This window comes from Myotis brandtii, unplaced genomic scaffold, assembly GCF_000412655.1.
Source record: "Myotis brandtii unplaced genomic scaffold, ASM41265v1 scaffold517, whole genome shotgun sequence".
Taxonomy (NCBI): Eukaryota; Metazoa; Chordata; class Mammalia; order Chiroptera; family Vespertilionidae; genus Myotis; species Myotis brandtii.
Window position 1 is genome coordinate 501,946 of NW_005369706.1, and position 18,339 is coordinate 520,284.

The following is an 18,339-nucleotide window of genomic DNA, read 5'->3' on the forward strand; positions in this document are numbered from 1 at the left end:
CCTGGTGAGGGGCATGCAAGAGGCAACCAATCGATGTTTCTCTTTCACATTGATTTTCTCTCTTCCTCACTCTCTTAAAAAAAAAATCAAAAACGTTTTTAAAAAAGAAAATTTTAAAAGGTGAGAGAAATGAAAATATGCTCACAAAAATATTTGAAAAAGAATATTTGTAGCAGCCTTATTCATAATAGGCCCCAACTGGAAATACCCAAATATCTATCAGCTGGAGAATGAATAAACAAATTGTGTTATAATTCATACAGTAGACTATTACCCAGCAATAAAAAGGAATACACTACACAGAGATGGATCAAGAAAACACTATGCTAAATATAGTTGCAGTTCTGGCTGGTGTGGTTCAGTTGGTTGAGCATCATACCTTGCACCAAAAGGTTGCCAGTTTGATTCCCAGTCAGGGCACATACCCAGGTTGCAGGTTGGCACATACAGGAGGCAACTGATTGATGTTTCTCTAGCACATCAATGTTTCTCCCGCTCTCTTTTTCTCTCTCCCGTTTTCCCTTTCTCTCTCTCTCTGAAGTCAACAAAAACGTACTTTAAAAAGTACATGCTATATGATTCCACTTTTAAAAAATCCAAGAACAGATAAAACTAAAGTGATAGAATTCAGGGTTTGCAGGGGTGGGTGGTGTTAGTGCAGAGTAATCAACTATAAAGGGGCATGAGGGAACTTTCTGGAGTAATGGTTCAGTATCTTATTTGGGGAGTTACATATATATTACTGTTGAAATTCACAAAACGGAGCACCTAAGATCTATATTAGTATACTTAATTGTATGTTAAGGATAAACCAATGAAATAATTTTAAAGCAAAGGTGAAAGAGCTGGTATAGGTAACCATCATGGCATCTTTTAGGGTCCAATAATAACTGCCCTCAGGCATTTGAAAAAGTCAAGCTACCTCTAATGCTCAAGAACCCACCATGACTTATCACGTGCTATCAAATCTATATCCTGGTCTGATCTCCATACAAAACCTCCTCCATGAACTTCTCCCACTTCCCACCCCACCAAGGTAATTGCTCACTATCTCCCACATAGATAATTTGCTCTTTCCTATCTGAGTCTCCTTTATGTCCTTACCCTGACTAAATCTTACACAAAATTTTTCTCTACCCTTCAAGTCCCATTTTATTTTGTGTGTGTGTGTGTGTGTTTTAATCCTCATCCAAAGATATTTTTCCCATTGATTTTTAGAGAGGGAGAGACAGAAACGTGAGATTGGTTGCCTCCCGCATGCACCCCGAATGCTGCCAGTGATTGAGCCTGCAACCAATGTACATGCCCTTGACCAGAATCGAACCATGATCCCTTCAGTCCTCAGGCTGATGCTCTATCCACTGAGCCAAACTGGCTAAGGCCAAATCCCATTTTAAATTATAGAGCCTCCTTCACAGAGGAACTCTAGATTAATCCTAGTCAGTCTGAGCACCATATGTTCTCTTGACTTTTATGTTCCTTTGACTACTAACATGATGCTTTAATGCATCCCACAACCGAAGCAATTTAAATAAAATGGACAGAGACTGTGGCTAGGGATCCCTTTTTATTTCCTTGCAGGACCCAGTTCAGAACCTGCATATTCAGGCCAGTCAGTACAATGCAGATTATGAAGATTATATGGTATCCAGATGAGGGCAAATAGTTTATCTAAGGACCAATGAGAATGGGAGCAAAGGGAGCTCTGAGGTCAAGAGCCAAAGTGAACTGTTTGCTTTTCCTCTTTTAAGCTCAAGGTTAGTTAGTTCAATAGGGAAGGGACTCATCCCCACTGAGATAGCAAGTGGCTGAGAACAAGGTTTTATGCTTTTTCTGCTCAGCCTTCCCTCCTAAACCAGTGAGGAAACGGGCCAGCAAAGCTCTGAGAGGAGTGGAGTCAATTTTCCTTATTACTGGGAGGACCCCATCCCGAAGGAAGAAAAGAGAGGCGGGAGTATTTAAGGCCAAGGAGGCAGTCAAGCCTCTTCCCTTAGATTTACTCCTAACACGTATGCAGGAAGGCAAATTACAAACCCCAACGCTCACAACCACATATACACGTGCACGCCCAGCCCCACGGAAGCAGACGCGCATGTCTGTGGGTCCGCGCGCACCCACTTAGTTTTCTGTGCTATAGATGCTCCCCTATTTCACCCCTGTTCGACCCAGCCTGGCGTCCCTTGTCCCCGCACAGAGGAGGTTTTACCAGGCCCACCCGGCCCGGCCCCGGGAAAGTGTTTCTGTACAGCGGGGGAGGGGCAGTCCTTCCCTCCCGGGCGGAAGCGGCGCGCGCCGCCGGGGCAGACTTAGCTCTTGTCCTGGGAACATCTGGAGGAGCTGGGAGGGGCGTGCACCCAGGGTGAGCGCGGATTGGCTGCGCGGGAGGCGGGAGGCGGGATCTGTGAGAGGGGCGGAGTTCCCTAGCCCCTTTAAAGCCTTGACATCAAGAGGCGGACCCAGCAACCCCCCTTCTCAGCCCCTCGCCCCCGAGCCTTGGCCATGGACCCGGCGTATCCGGCCTGCCCTGGTCCAGCTCAACACCTGATTTCGGTGAGTTCTGGCCTCCTTGGGACTTAAAGGCGGCGGGTGGTGGGGTCTGTAAGCCACGGGCTGAGGGTGAGAGGCATGAAGGATAAGGCGCTCGCGGCAGCCTTGGTTCAGAGCGGGCAGCGCGGCTTCCAGCCCGGACCTCGCTGTCTGCCTCTCCCTCCCGCCGCACTCTCCCCAGGGGTCGGGTTGGGACTCTGTCCACCCCCACCCCACCCCCTTCAGCACACTCCGTGGCCCCGGAAGGGAAACTTTCGGAAGAGGGGGATGTTCCGGGGGCGGTCTCCCTCCTTCTTTGAAAGCACTGACCTTGTCCCAGCTGCGCACCCCACCCACCCGCATCCCACCGTCCGGGTGCCGCTTAGCGGTGCCCGGTGGTTGCGGCGGGGGAGGCTCTTCCCAAAGCGCAGGCGCGAGACGAGCCGCGGGCTCCTCTGTACACTTCGCAGTTCCTGTGGCCTGGGGCGGCAGGGCGTGGAGGAGCGGGGAGAGGCGGAGAGATCAGGGCCTCGGGGACCGACCCTTCGTGGCTTCGAGGGGAGGCAGATCGGAGGAGGGCAGCCCGATGGGCTGAACACTAAAGAGAGGCCGAGGGAGGGAGAGGGCTGGGCAGGGAATGGGGCCAGGGCAGCGCCTGCAGAAAAGACTCTGGGTCCTGGCTGCGGTGTCAGAAGAATGCCGAGAACGCCCGACACTCCCCTGGCCTAGCCCGACCGGGAAGGCGGTTGTCCGAACCTCAGCCCCCCTTAAGGAATCTCCTTATCCTTATCCCAGGTGGACCCAGGATAAGGATGCAGCCCTGGCAATGTCCCAAGGGCACAGGGGCACCGAACCTCCCACAGGCCTAGTTGTCCAGGTGTGTCAGCGCTATCCACCCAGCCTGTTCAGCTGCTACTTTTTGATGCCCGCCTTTCTAAGGACCCAGGGGTCTTGGGCTGATGAATTCCCTCCCCGGCTATAAAGGCAATTCCTCTTATTCCTGTTCTGTCTCCCAGAGGTCTTCCTGCCTAAGCACAATTGTCTGCCAGAGGTCATGGTTGGAAACATACGCCTGGGACAGAGATAGTCCTGAGGGACACTAAAGAGGGGGTCAGTGTCCAGCCATTCTGTGGTTAGTACTTGTGGGGATGATGGATCTATCCCAGTTGCCTGTTGCAGACCCTCTTGCAAGACATGCCAGCTGGCTCTGAGACCCCTTGTCTGGCAAAAAGGGCGACACAAAATTCATGTTCATATTGGCCCCTTTGTCTCCCTAAGAACAACCTGGGTTATTGTGCTTCCTACCTCAGAGGGACACAAATATTCCTCTCTCGGGAGATTCCCACAAAGTTCAACTTTGTTTTCAAAGTCTATGATCTGTGTCTTAGGTGGCATCAGCCCTCATGCATGAGGTGGCATGGGCCCTCCATCATGTTTCGTGGCCTGAGCTGCAGGGAACAAGGGTCTTCCACAATAGGCAGGTGAAAACCAATATACATGAGGACCAAGCTGTTGTCGCTGTGGACTGGGTCAGAAGTTTTGGTCCCTGCACTTAGCCTGCTGTATGACCTTGGCCAAGACAGTTTGTCTCCTGGGCCAGTTTACCCCATCTATAAAATTCAGCAGTTGGGCTGGAAGGCTCTAACAGTCCCTTCCACTTGTGGTACCGTGTGGTTCCACTGATGAGTGATTCCGGAGGGGAGAAAGGTCCTCTGGTAGGGTGGCCCAGTTTGGAGAGGTAGGTGTTAGGTGATGTTCTAAATCTCATGATTACTTGGGATTAGAACCTTGGGAGGAGAGGAGTAGACGACCTTATCCTACTTAAGAGTAGTCCTTGTCCTTCTCACCCCTGGTGTCTTGGGCTATGAACTGCTGCTGGGGTTTGGCCCACCCATCAAGGCCTCTGGTGAGACATCCTGGCGGGCCAGCCTTTGAGTTGGGCCTATGGGGAGGGGTTGAGAAAGGAGGAGGCCGCCAAAGGCCAGCAAAGTAAGCAGATTCCCAGGAGACAGTTTGCATCTCAGTTGTTGGGACTTGTTTTAGGATCTGGGCCAGAGCACAGCACACTCATCTGCCCTCTTATGGGAAGAAGACAAGGAGGGCCCACTGTTGTTGCCCATTCCACTCCCTACTCACCTCACCTCTGCACTCACACCCCCAACTCCCAGGCAAGGGGCTAAGGACTCTCCCCTGCTGCCCGCACCCAGCCCAGCCAGCCTCCCAGGCCCTGCCATGCCAGCCCACTTTTCCCAGCCTCCTTCCCTCTGGGTTGAAGGCTTTCTCAGGAGTCGGGCTTCCCAGGTTGGGACTTGCTCTGTAGCCCAAGAGCCAAAGGCCTTTGCTTTTTCCTTGTTTGTTTTCATCCTTGCTCTCCCAGGTGCTGAGTGGGATGTCGGAGAGTTAGAGAGGCCATGGGTTGGTTGGATGCCGGCAGATTCTCCTGCCAATATTGTCCTCCCCTCTGCTAACCCCCTCGGGCCCTGCTTCCCATGGGAGTGAAACTGCAGCAGGGGGTGTTTAGTTAGACCCCCAAGGAAGCCTTTCTCACTGCTAGGAGCCCCTGGAAGGGAGAACTGAAGCTCCCAGGGAGGTCAGTTTCCCAGAAAGTGGGTGATGGCGGAGTCCCTGTCAGAGTGAAGGATGCAGCTGTTGCTAGGCAGAGGCTGCTGTTCCCTCTGGGGTGTGGCTGACGCTGGCAAGCTAGAGACCTCTTCAGAAGCAGGAAGAGAAAGGACCCTGATTTAGTAGCTGAAGGGTCCTGGGCCCCACCAGCCATGGGTCACCAGAACTGCGTCTCTCAGAACAAGTGCTGCTTCCTGGCCCTGTTTCCCCTGGCTCCTCCCCCAGTTCACCACCACCACTGTCTGCTGTAACAGTCCTCACCCGAACCTGGCAGGCTCCTCCAGCCCCAGCCTCGCTGCACTAAAGGACTGATTGGATTTTCTACACTCAAAGTTTGGGATTTCTGATTGAACATGCAAATTTATGTAAAGTAACCTGAAATGTGCCACTACATCAAAGCAACATAGAATCATAGACAGGAAGGAATCCTAGAGACAGTGTTAATGCCCTCGTGTTAAAAATGGGGAAACTGAAGTCCAGAGGGAAAAGTGATTCATACAGTGATGCGTATCAGGCAGGGCTCCTGACTCTGGTCAAGTGTTTTCCATGGTACCATTCTGCCTTAGTTTCTTGTGCATGAGGAGGCCTGGCTGAATTTAAAGCAGAGAAGGTAGTTCTTGAAGATGAGATTATAGAGAGCTGGGACCTAGGAGGGGCAGGGTATTATTTCAGGAAACTTCCAAGGGCTCTGGTCAGCTGTCTAATATGTGGAAGTAAACAACTTTAAATCCCTCCCAGCATCACGCTTAATACTTTTCCCCTGGCTCTGCCCTGGAAGGTTAGAGGACAAGGTCATTGGTTGCTACCTGGCTTGGCCCTATGGTTTCTCCGGAGCTGAGTTGCATCTGTTCCTAGCATCGGAGCTGAGTTACATATGTTCCTAGCATCTCTCCCTAGCATCTCTCGCAGGACCAGGCACATATAGACTGTGGATAGACCTTTACAGGCAATGTCTTTATCCTTACCTTCTCATTTGAGTCCCTGCTGCTTCCCTCTGTGGCCACCCTGGGAAAAGGTCTTCGGTGTTCTATGACTCTTTGCCCACCCTTCCCTGCTCTCTTGGAGGGCACAGGCCAGCTGGGCCTCCTCTGCAGTTTTCTGCAACATGATCAGCCCAAACAGACCTTGCTATAGGAAGGATCTCATTGTAAAATCAGTGCCAAAACGGAAGGGGGCTGGGGATATGGGCTTTGGTTCCCAAGAAGCAGTCTTCCCACTTCTGATGGGTTCTTGGTCTGATCCGCCTACCCAGCTTCAGGATGCGCCCTGCTCCCACTTATGGACTGTACCTGTGGCATGCGGTTATTTGGAGGGCTAAGCCCCCACTTACCCTGTGGTTTCTGCTCGAGTTGCAGAGATGGAGGAGATGCTCCAAGCAGCTGTCAGGCTGCTTTGCAGAACTTGGGGAGAGTGGGTGGGTGTATGCACTCAAGATCAGAGGCCCTGGTTCCCAGACGGGGCTACCACCAAGCCCTGCTTCACCTGGGGAGGGGCTTGGGACACACATCTGGGGTCTTTCCTCACCTCCTCAAACCCAGATCTGGCTGACTCTGGAAGGAGTGCCCTTATCTTCAGTATCCCCTCAAAACACAACAGATATGGAGCTGGCACCTTCGTTTCTTCACTGCCCAGTGGCCTTGGCACTTGCATCCTTAGCTCTGTTTGAGGGGAAATCCTTCTCCCTGAGCCTCAGTTTCCCAGCCTGTGCTGATGGATTAATAACACATCATCATTGGGGTGTGGCACCTGCTCGATAATTACCGTTTTCCCAGCTCTGGGAGTTACAAGATGAAAGAGTCCTGAGGAGGCCAGGCTGTTATTAAGGTGAATTATCATTGCTGTTATTACTGATTTCTAAAAATCCAGCAGCCACTGAGAAGAGCCCAATCAGGCACAGCTCCCTGAACCTTATGCTGGTCCTTGAGCTCTGGGAATTCTTCAGTCCTCAGTAAGCTTTTTTTTTTTTTAAAGTATAGCTAATTTTATTTTATTTTATTTTTTAATATATTTGATTGATTTTTTTACAGAGAGAAAGGGAGAGGGATAGAGTCAGAAACATCAATGAGAGAGAAACATCGATCAGCTGCCTCCTGCACACTCCCTACTGGGTATGTGCCCACAACCAAGGTACATGCCCTTGACCGGAATCAAACCTGGGACCCTTCAGTCCGCAGGCTGATGCTCTATCCACTGAGCCAAACCGGCTAGGGCAAGTATAGCTAATTTTAAAGGAGAGACACCCCATTCTGCTGCTCATGCTGTGCCTGCAGGGTTTGGGTATTGGGTGCTGCTTGGGGCATTGGTCTGCAGTTCTCAAATTGTCCCTCCCTGAAGACCCTCTGGATAGAGGAATAATGAGGCTTTTCCTAGACAGGACTGTGAGGGTCCCTGGAACTTCTGGGGCGTGGCTCTGGGCTTCTCAGCAACTGTGGTTCCCAGAGGCTGATTCACTTCACCCCCCAGCTGGCTTGATGTGGGGGCTGTAATTGGCCCTTTTGTGTGAGGATCTGTTGAGACACCCTCAGAACCTGCCCGCAACAGCCCTAGGCCTGTCCAGGAGTCACTTACCCCACTCTATCCCTACCTGCCCCAAACTCTCACCTTGCCCAGCCTCCCACCTCTGCCTCTGACCATGGCCAGACCCTATTAGCCCCCTTCCCAAGAATCTACGATGAACTCTTATCCAGGCTGAAGTGGCCCTGATCAGCTTGTGAATAATTTGGTGTTACCACCCCACACCACAGTCTGGGGGTGGGAGGGCCTCTCCCCTAGCCCAAGGAGCGATTTCTGGGAAGAAAGGGAGTGGAAACACTGGCATCCCTTGGCCAGAATCCCCTACTCAATTGGCCAGATCTCCTCACCCCTCCTGTTTCAGGGGCTTGGTTCGTACTTTCTAATAGGGGAAGTGAGAGTAGACGGCCCCAGCTGGGAGGGGCTTTAGGAATCACTTGGTCATGTGGTTATTCCTTCTAACATTTTTAAAAATTTTTTTTTAGTATGCTTTTATTGATTTTAGAAGGATAGAGGAAGGCAGAGGGAGAGAGAAACATCAATGGTTGATGAGAAAGAACCATCCATTGGCTGCCTCCTGCACACCCCCTACTAGGGATTGAGCCTGAAACCCAGGCATGTGCCCTGACCAGGAATTGAACCAGCGACCTCTCTGTGCATGGGATGATGCTCAACCAACTGAGCCACACTGGCCAGGGCCCTTCTTACATTTTTTAAAGTTTTATACTTTATTTTTTCACTAGATTTTTTAAAAAAATGTATTTATATTGATTTCAGAGAGAACGGGAGAGGGAGAGAGAGATAGAAACATCAGTGATGAGAGAGAATCATTGATCGGCTGCCTCCTGCACGCCCCCTACTGGGGATCGAGCCCACAACCCAGGCATGTGTCCTTGACTGGAATCGAACCCAGAACCCTTCAGTCCACAGGCCGACGCTCTATCCACTGAGCCAAACCAGCTAAGGTTCACTAGATTTTTTTTTAACCCAGTCTAAAAATCAAATTGAAAAAAAGCCACACATTGAGAAATCTTGCTCCCATCTCCACTCCCTTCTCCCTCCATAATAATAAGAGAATCACTTATTAGTTTCTTACATCCCTCAAGAGTATCTTTACACAAAAACAAATACAAACATGTATCCTTTTTCCCCCTTACCCAAAAGATATATCTTCTTCTGTCGCCTTACCTGTTGGCAATATCTAGGTGTGCATAGATTTTTCCTGGCGCCTGTGTCAGCTTCCGACCTTTACCACTCACCCGAGGGTCTCCCCGTCGACCCCAGGCCATGAGTAGTGTTCATTCATCTTCGGATACTGAATTTGATTCAGATGCCAGGGTTAGGCCAAAACCAGCCTCTGAGGAATTCTCAAGCAGTGGTCAGCACATTCACTCAGCCAGCCTTTAACTATGTGATAGGTGCTATGCTAGACTCCGGGGGTCCAATGGTCATCAAAAAGCCCGCATTAATCAAATAATTAAACAATCACAGAGTTACATCTATGATAAAGGCTGCAAAGAAAGGACATATACTGTAAGAGTGAGTAATCAGACCTGGCCCATCTTAGGGGTGGGGTTGAGCAGGGCTGGAGTCTGGGGCCAGGACTGTAGATGTGATACCATGGACCCAGAAAGCTGGGTTTCTCAACTTGGACTTCAGTGGCTTCTCTTCTCTCTCCTCCCTGATTCTCTGCCCCTTGAGTTTTATTGTGTCCAAGACATAAAACCCTCTTCTCCGCCAGATGGTGATGATAATGCCTCCTTCCCACCCCCACTCCTGCTTTCTCTTTCCCCAGCCCTGGGACTTCAGCCTCCTGAAGTTGGAGCCTTCCTTTTCACTGTAGGCTGAGGGGAAGTTGGGGGGTGTTTGCTTCTTACTTCCTCTGTAGACAGCACCTCACTTCCTGTCCCTGGCGCTAGAAGAAGGCTAAAGCTCTTGGCTTTGCTGTCCCTTCCTCTCCACAACCCCACCCCTGCTTTCCTGGGCAGCCTGTAGGCCCTGTAGGAGGAAGGCAACATCAAAGCCAATGGCTTCTCCCTAAGGCCCAGCTGAGTTCCTCACTCGCACCCCCCAACCCCTCACGAGGAAACCTGTCTTTTCAGCTACAATTCCTCTCCAGACATGATCTCATCCTTTTCTTCTATGCCCTGTAAGGAGAGAGGAGTCAGAGAGGTCACCCCATTTTACAGATAGGAAAACTGAGTCCTAGAGGGTTTCTAGGCTTCACATGGGGTCATGCAGTATGAGCAAGTATGAGCAAGCCAGAACTGGAATCCAGGAAGCCTGTTCCCGTTTGTGGGCACAAACAAGAGCAGAGCCAGTGGAGGCTTGTGGGCGAACTAGAGCTACTTTCTCCTCCCAGAGCAGAGCTAGCAGCTGAGGAGGTCACCTCTGGGCTCTGGCCAGATGGTGCCACTAAGTCAGCCCTGGAGCTCCCTAGACACAGCGGTGCTGAGCCAGCCACAGCCTGTTCCCTTTGAAGAAAGAGATCTCTTCCCACCCACCCCCACCTTCCCTCTGAGATTCCACAGTCTGTTCCATGCTTCTATGTCTCTGGATCTATTTTGTTCATCAGTTTATTTTGTTGATTAGATTCCACATATGAGTATGATCATGTGATACTTGCCTTTCTCTGACTGGCTTATTTCACTTAGCATAGTATTCTCCCGGTCCCTCCATGCTGTCTCAAAGGGTGCATAGTATTCCATGGTGTAAATGTACCACAACTACTTTTTTATCCACTCTTCTCCTCATGGGCACTTGGGCTATTTCCAGATCTTAGCTATTGTAAATTGTGCTGCTATGAACATAGGGGTGCATACATTCTTTCTGATTGTTTTTTGGGGGGCCTCTTAGGATATATTCCTAGAAGTGGGATCACTGGGTCAAATGGCCGTTTTTATTTAATTTTTGAGAAAGCTCTCCATACTGTTTTCCATAGTGGCTGCCAGTCTGCATTCCCAGCAGCAGTGTACTAAGGTTCCCTTTTCTCCACATCCTTGCCAGCACTTGTCATTTGTTGATGGTGTGAGGTGATACCTCATTGTTGTGTTATTTTTTTAAATATATTTTTATTGATTTCAGAGAGGAAGGGAGAGGAAGATAGAAACATCAGTGAGGAGAGAGAATCATTGATCGGCTGCCTCCTGCATGCCCCCCCACTGGGGATTGAGCCCACAACCAGGGCATGTGCCCTTTCCAGGATGGAACCATGACCTCTTGGTTTGTGGGTTGACACTCAACCACTGAGCCATGCCAACCAGGCTAAGTTGTATGAGTTCCTTATATATTTTGGATATTAACCCTTTATCAGATGTATCATTGCCAAATATATCCTCCCATACAGGGCCCTCCCTTTTCATTTTGTTGATGTTTTCTTTTGCTGTGCAGAAACTTTTTATTTTGATGTAGTCCCATTTGTTTCTTTTCTCCTTAGTTTCCTTTGCCCTAGGAGAAGTATCCGTAAACATAATGCTACGAGAGATGTCTGAGATTTTGCTGCCTATGGTTTCTTCCAGGGTTTTTATGGTTTCACAACTTACATTTAAGTCTTTTATTCATTTTGAGTTTATTCTTCTGTATGGTGTAAGTTGGTGGTCTAGTTTCATTATTTTTGCATATATCTGTCCAATTTTCCTAGCACCACTTATTGAAGAGACTGTTTTGAATCCACTGTATGTCCTTGCCTCCTTTGTCAAATATTAATTGAGTATAATGTCTAGCATTGATTTCTGGGGTCTCTATTCTGTTCCACTGATCTATATGCCTGTTCTTATGCCAATACCAGGGTGTTTTGATTACAGTAGCTTTGTAGTATAACTTGACATCTGGTTGTGTGATTCCTCCAACTTTGTTCTTCTTTCTCAAGATTGCTGCAACTATTTGGGGTCTTTTTTGGTTCCATATAAATTTTTAGAGTATTTGTTCTAAGTCTGTGAACTATGCCATTGGTATTTTAATAGGGATTGCATTGAATCTGTAGAGTGCTTTGGGTAGTATGGACATTTTAATGATGTCAATTCTACCTATCCATGAACACAATATATTCTTCTACTTGTTTATATCTTCCTCTATCTCTTTTTTCAATGTCCTGTAGTTTTCCAAGTACAATTCTTTTATCTCTTCGGTTAAGTTTATTCCTAGGTATCTTAATTTTTTGTTGCAGTGGTAAATGGGATTGTTTGTTTAGTTTCTCTTTCTGAGAATTCATTATTGGTGCATAAAAAAGCCATCAATTTCTGGGTGTTTTGTATCCTGCTGCATTACTGAATTCCTTTATTAACTCTGGTAGTTTTTTTGGTGGAATCTAGATTTTCTATGTACAATATCATGTCATCCTATCTAATAAAGAGGGAATATGCTAATTGACCCTCACACCATTGCAAAGATGGCACCCGCAGCCAATAAGGCAGGAATATGCTAATTGACCCTCACACCATTGCAAAGATGGTACCCGCAGCCAATAAGGCGGGAATATGCTAATTGACTGTCACGCCCTCAAAGATGGCAGCACCCAATCCCCTCAGCCGCGCACCTGCCTCCGGAGTCCCGCAGTCCCCTCAGTCCCCCAGGGCCGGCCCCAGGCACAGGCAAGCCTTGGATGGCGGCTGCCCAGCCACCCAAGGCCGCCGAGGCTTAGGTAACCAGGGCCGGCCAAGGCTTGCGCTGCCAGCAGTGGCAGCAGCAGAGGTGTAATGGGAGTGTCGCCTTCCCCTGATCTCCAGGTTGCCTCCCGCCCCTGAGGTCACCCCGACTGTGAGAGGGGGAAGGCCAGGCTGAAGGACCCCCCCTCCAGTGCATGAATTTTCATGCACCGGGCCTCTAGTCTGTAAATAATGAGAATTTTACTTCCTCCTTTCCCATTTAGGTGCCTTTTATTTCTACTTCTTGTCTGATCGCTGTGACTAGGACTTCCAGTACTATGTTGAAGAAGACTGGTGAAAGTGGACATCCCTATCTCATTCCTGTTCTTTGGGAAAATGGTTTTAGTTTTTGCCTATTGAGTATGATGTTCTCTGTAGGTTTGTCATATATGGCCTTTATTATGTTGAGATATGCTCCCTCTATTCCCACTTTGCTGAGAGTTTTTATCAAAATGGGTGTTGAATTTTGTTGAATGCTTTTTCTGCATCTATTAATATGTCATGTGATTTTTGTTAATATTTTGTTGAGGATTTTAGCATCTATGTTCATCAGGAATATTGGCCTGTAGTCCTCTTTATTTGTAGTGTCTTTATCTGGTTTTGGAACTAGGATAATGCTGGCCTCATAAAAAGAGCTTGAAAGTGTTCTTTCCTCTTGGATTTTTTGGAGTAGTTTGAGGAGGATAGGTGTTATTTCTTTGAAGATTTGGTAAAACTCTCCTGTGAAGCTGTCTAGACCAGGGAATTTGTTTGCTGGGAGTTTTTTGATTACTGCTTCTATTTCATCAGTTGTTATTGGCCTATTTAGGTTTTCTGATTCTTCCTGATTCAATTTTGGGAGATTATATGTTTTTAGGAATTTGTCCATTTCCTCCACATTGTCCAGTTTGTTGGCATATAGTTGTTCATAGTATTTTCTTATAATCCTTTGTATTTCTGTTGTATCAGTTGTTACTTCACCTCTTTTGTTTCTGATTTTATTTATTTGGGTCCTCTCCCTTTGTTTCTTGATGAGTCTGGCTAACAGTTCATCAATCTTGTTTATCTTTTCAAAGAATCAGCTCTTGGTTTCATTGTTTTTTTAAGCCTCTGTGTCATTTATTTCTGCTCTAATCTTTATTATTTCCTTCCTTCTACTTACTCTGGGCTTTTCTTGTTGTTCTTTTTCTAATTCTTTAAATTGTAAGGTTAAATAGTTCATTATTAATTTTTCTTGTTTTTTTGTGGTAGGCCTATAAGTGCTATGAACTTCCTTCTCAGCACTGCTTTCGCTGTGTCCCATGAAAGTCCTCTAGAACAGTGGTCGCCGACTGGTGGTCCGCAGACCACTTGTGGTCCATGAGGTCCAAAAGGTTGGTGACTGCTGGTTTAAGGAAACCTTTGGAGCAGCAGTCACCAACTGGTGGTCCGCAGACCATTGGTGGTCCGTGAGGTCTGAAAGGTTGGCAACCGCTGCCCTAGAAGTTTTTTTTTATATATTTAGGTGTTCCTATATTGGGTGCATATATGTTTACCAGGGTTATATCCTCTTGTTGGATCGATTCCTTTAGTATTATATAGTGACCTTTATTATCTCTTGTTACGGCCTTCATTTTGAAGTCTATTGTTACTCCAGCTTTTTTAATTATTATTATTCTATTTGCATGGAAAATATTTTTCCATCCTTTCACTCTCATCCTGTGTGTCTTTTGTTCTGAGGTGGTTTTCTTGTAGACATCATATAATGGGGTCATGTTTGTTTGTTTGTTTTAATCCATTCAGCTACCCCATGTCTTTTGATCATAGTGTTTAATCTATTTATATTTAAGGTTATTATTGATAGGTACTTATTTATTGTCATTTTTATTCTTTATGCCTATGTTTCTCTCTATATATATTTCTTCTCTTCCCTTTAGCATTTCTTGCAGTGCTGGTTTGGTGGTGATAAACTCCTTTATCCCTTTTTCTCTGGGAAGCTCTTTATTTCACCATCTATTTTGAATGATAGTCTTGCTGGATATAGTAATCTTGGTTTCAGATCCTTGCTTTTTATTACCTTGAATATTTTATGCCATTCCCACCTGGCCTGTAGTGTTTCTGATGAGAAATCAGCTGATAGCCTTTTGGGAGCTCTTTTGTAGGTAACAAATCGCTTTTCTCTGCTGCCTTTAAGATTCTCTCTTTATCTTTAACTTTTGGCATTTTAATTATGATGTGTCTGGGCATGGACCTCTTTGGGTTCTTCTTGCTTGGGACTCTCTGTGCCTCCTGAACTTGTGTGACCTTTTCCTTCACCATTATTTCTTCAAATGCATTTCTATCCCTTGCTCACTTTCTTCCCCTTCTGGCATTTCTATTATGTGAATATTGTTATGTTTCATGTTGTTCCACACTCCCTTAAGCTATCCTCTTGCTTTTTGCTTTTTGTTTTGTTCTCTGATTAAGTGATTTTTTTCTATCCTGTCTTCTAATTCACTGATCCAGTCCTCGGCTTCTCCTAATCTGTGTATTCTTTCCACTGTGTTCTTTACTAGTTCTGTGTCATTCTTCATAGTTACTATATCTTTTCTCGTGCTGTTGAGCATCTTTGCCATCATTATTCTGAACTCTATGTCTGATAAATTTTATGTCTTCATTTCATTTAGCTCTTCTTCTGGAGAATTCTCCCTTTTTAAAAAAATATATTTTATTGATTTTTTACAGAGAGGAAGGGAGAGGGATAGAGAGTTAGAAACATCGATGAGAGAGAAACATCGATTCAGCTGCTTCCTGCACACTCCCTACTGGGTATGTGCCCGCAACCAAGGTACATGCCCTTGACCGGAATCGAACCTGGGACTCTTGTGTCCGCAGGCCGATGCTCTATCCACTGAGCCAAACCGGTTAGGGTTTGGAGAATTCTCTTGTTCTTTCATTTCAGGCTTGTTGTTTTTTTGTTTTGTTTTTTAAAATATATTTTATTGATTTTTTACAGAGAGGAAGGGAGAGGGATAGAGTCAGAAACATCGATGAGAGAGAAACATCGATCAGCTGCCTCCTGCACACTCCCCACTGGGGATGTGCCTGCAACCAAGGTACATGCCCTTGACCGGAATCGAACCTGGGACCCTTGAGTCCACAGGCCGACTCTCTATCCACTGAGCCAAACCGGTCAGGGCAGGCTTGTTTTTTTGTCTCCCCATTTTGGTAATCTGGGTTTTTGTCTGTGTCTGTGTACTAAGTAGATCTGCTATGACTTCCAGTCTCTAGGGCAGGACGTCAGATGCTGTTTGTGACTGGTCCTGAGTACAGTTTGGAGCTATCAGTAATCCATAGCTTGTGGCTCCCTCTGCTGGGGCTGGGTGCCTTTGGAAAGTACTAAGATGTGCACCAGGGTCTTCTTTTCCTAGCCCCGGGCCCAGGGGGAGATCAGGCAGAGACTCAAAGCCTCCATTGATCTTCCTCTGCCTTCAGTCTGATTGTTATCAGCCCTGATTAGCCCCAGATGGGGCCAGAAGTCTTTCTGACAGGATGGGGAAACTGCCTTCTCCCTAGGCAAAAGCCTGGGTAGCAAAGGTCTGTGGAGAAATATCTCCTCCGCAGTGTGAGGAAATGACTCAGCACAGGAAACCGAGGTGGCTGCCCTCCAAGCACCAACCCCATAGCCCCCAACCCTGGACTCTCCTCACACAGCTCCAGTCCACTCTGCCCTGCCTCTGTTGGAGCCCAAGGTGAGTGGCTGCACATGCAATTTTGTGTGTTGGCCCTTTAAGAGGGTGCCTGCCTTTCCAGCCGTCTCTGATTGGCAGACAGATGTTATGTGGGCACCTTTCTCAGCTCTGGTGCTCTGGGGAGCCCAGCTTGGGGTTTAGACCCCAGCGTTCTCAGTGGGCACCCCCACCCCCACCCCCCCACGGCTGAGCTATCCTTCCGAGTCTTCAGCTGCTGTCTGTGGGAGCCGGCCATCCCTTTCACACCTCTGCACCTCCTACCAGTCTCTGTGTGGTCTCCACTTCCATCCTCCGTTATCAGGGTTCTCTCCAGCTAGTCTTCAGTTGATTTTTCAGGGGGGTTCTTCTGTATTTTAGTTGTAATTCTACTTTGGTCCTGGGAGAATGTCAGTATAGCTCTACTTACTCCACTGCCCTTTTGGAATCCCTCAGGGGAACATTATTTTTAAGATGAGATATATGTACTAGTATGTGTTAACATGAAATGATCTTTAAGATAATGTTAAATGAATAAAGTATGCTATTATAAAAAAAGAAAAATGGAAGACACCTGACAGGTGTGACAGGTGGATGGGGAAGATCCCTTCAGGAGGGAGACACTGAAGGGGCTGGGGCAGGACTGTTTGCCTGGGAAGAGGGCAGCTCCTCTGCTGTAACAGGAGGCGATGCAGAGATTCTGGTGACCCTGGGAGGGTGGTGGCAAGAGATTTGAGGGGTTTTCCCTCTGCTGGCTTTCATCCTTTGGAGAAACAAGAGGTGACAGGCCAGACGTTTGAGGAGAGGGTGTGAAGGAGTCGTGTCAGAATGAGAGCCTCTCCAACAGTAAGCCTTGGTAGGAGTGCCAGGCAGGACTGACCATGTGGTTGAGATGGCTTTCCTTTGGTGACTGAGAGTGAGAAATAGTGTGAGTAGAAGTCTGGGGACAGGAGTACATATCAGTTCCTGTTTCTTCCAAACCCCCCCCCCCCCCCCCCCCCCCCCCCCCCCAACCTCTACAGTCTGTGGAAAGAAGCATTAACCTAGAATGCTAAAGTCAAGGAATCTTCTAGATTCCAGGGATCTTATAGAACTGCACTGTTAGCACAGCAGCCACTGACTGCATGTGGCTATAACATAAAATCCAGTACTGCCCTGGCTGATGTGGCTCAATTGGTTGGAACATTATCCCATACACCAGAAGTGGCTGTTTCATTCCAGGTCAGGGCTTATGCCTAGGTTGTGGGTTCGATTCCTTGTTGGGGTGCGGGAGGCAGCCAATCAATATTTCCCTCTCTCTCTTCTCTCCCCCTCTCTCTTTAAAAACCAATAAAAAAATTTTAAATCGATAAATAAAATTCAGTTCCTCATTTGGACTAGCCACATGTGATTAGGGGCTGCCATATTGTACAGCACAAAATAAATATTTTCATCATCACAAACTGGACAACACTCCTAGAAAAGTGATTCTCAAACTATTTGGCCTGAGGATCCCTCTACACCAGCGATTTTCAACCTTTTTTATCTCATGCCACACATAAACTAATTACTAAAATTCTGCAGCACACCAAAAAATGTTTTTGCTGATTTAACAAAAATATTAGGTATAATTTTGACTCATTCACACCAGACGGGTATTGTTCTGTTGGCTGTTGTCATTTTTTTATTTGACAATTTAAGGGGAAAAAGGTCAGTGCCCCTGACTAAATAATAGTCAAATATTGAATGTTTTAAAAATTCTTGCAGCACACTGGTTGAAAATTGCTGCTCTACAGTCTTAAAAATTAATGTGTTTAATAAAAATAATTATATATTTTTCCAAAACAAAAGATAAATAGTAAAAAGAATGTCATTGTTTTTCATTTTTGCAAATCTGTCATGTCTGACTTAATAGAAGGCAGCTGGATTCTCAATATCTGCTTCTGTATTCAATCTTTTGTGATATCACATATCACATGATCTCTGGAAAATGCTACTCTATAATTATAAGAGAAAGAAAGTAAAAGAGACAAGTAATGTCTTGGTAGTATTATGAAAATAGTTTTGAATCTGTGGACTCCTTGAAAGGGCTTCAGGGTCCCTGGACCACACTTTGAGAACCACTGTTCTAGAAAAACCTCCACTTGGCATGAAGGAACTTGTCCCTGCGAGACTGTAATTTGCCTAAAGTCACACAGCAAGTAAATTGCAGTGTTGAGACTAGACTAAATCTGCTGCCTTGGTCTGAGGCTTTTCCAGTGCCCTTGGCTGGCCTGGGCTGAGCCCCACTGGGCTTTTGGGAGTGGGGCCTAGTCTTCTTGGCTGCAGAGCCCCTGGCATGTGGCCCTATAAATAAATCCATTGTGTCTGTGTCAGAGTCCCCTCTCCTCCCA

At 47.0% G+C, this 18,339-nt stretch overlaps 1 protein-coding gene across 3 annotated transcripts in view; it reads left to right on the forward strand.

Annotated features, from left to right (window-relative positions):
• Positions 1–2,417: 2,417 nt before the first annotated feature.
• The window catches only part of NCKAP5L (NCK-associated protein 5-like), a 35,291-nt gene continuing 19,369 nt past the window's right edge, over positions 2,418–18,339 (forward strand). For all 3 annotated transcript variants that reach the window (XM_005877313.2, XM_005877314.2, XM_005877315.2), the window contains exon 1: positions 2,418–2,550. The gene's annotated coding sequence lies outside the window, so the exon portion shown is untranslated. The remainder of the gene's footprint in view (positions 2,551–18,339) is intronic.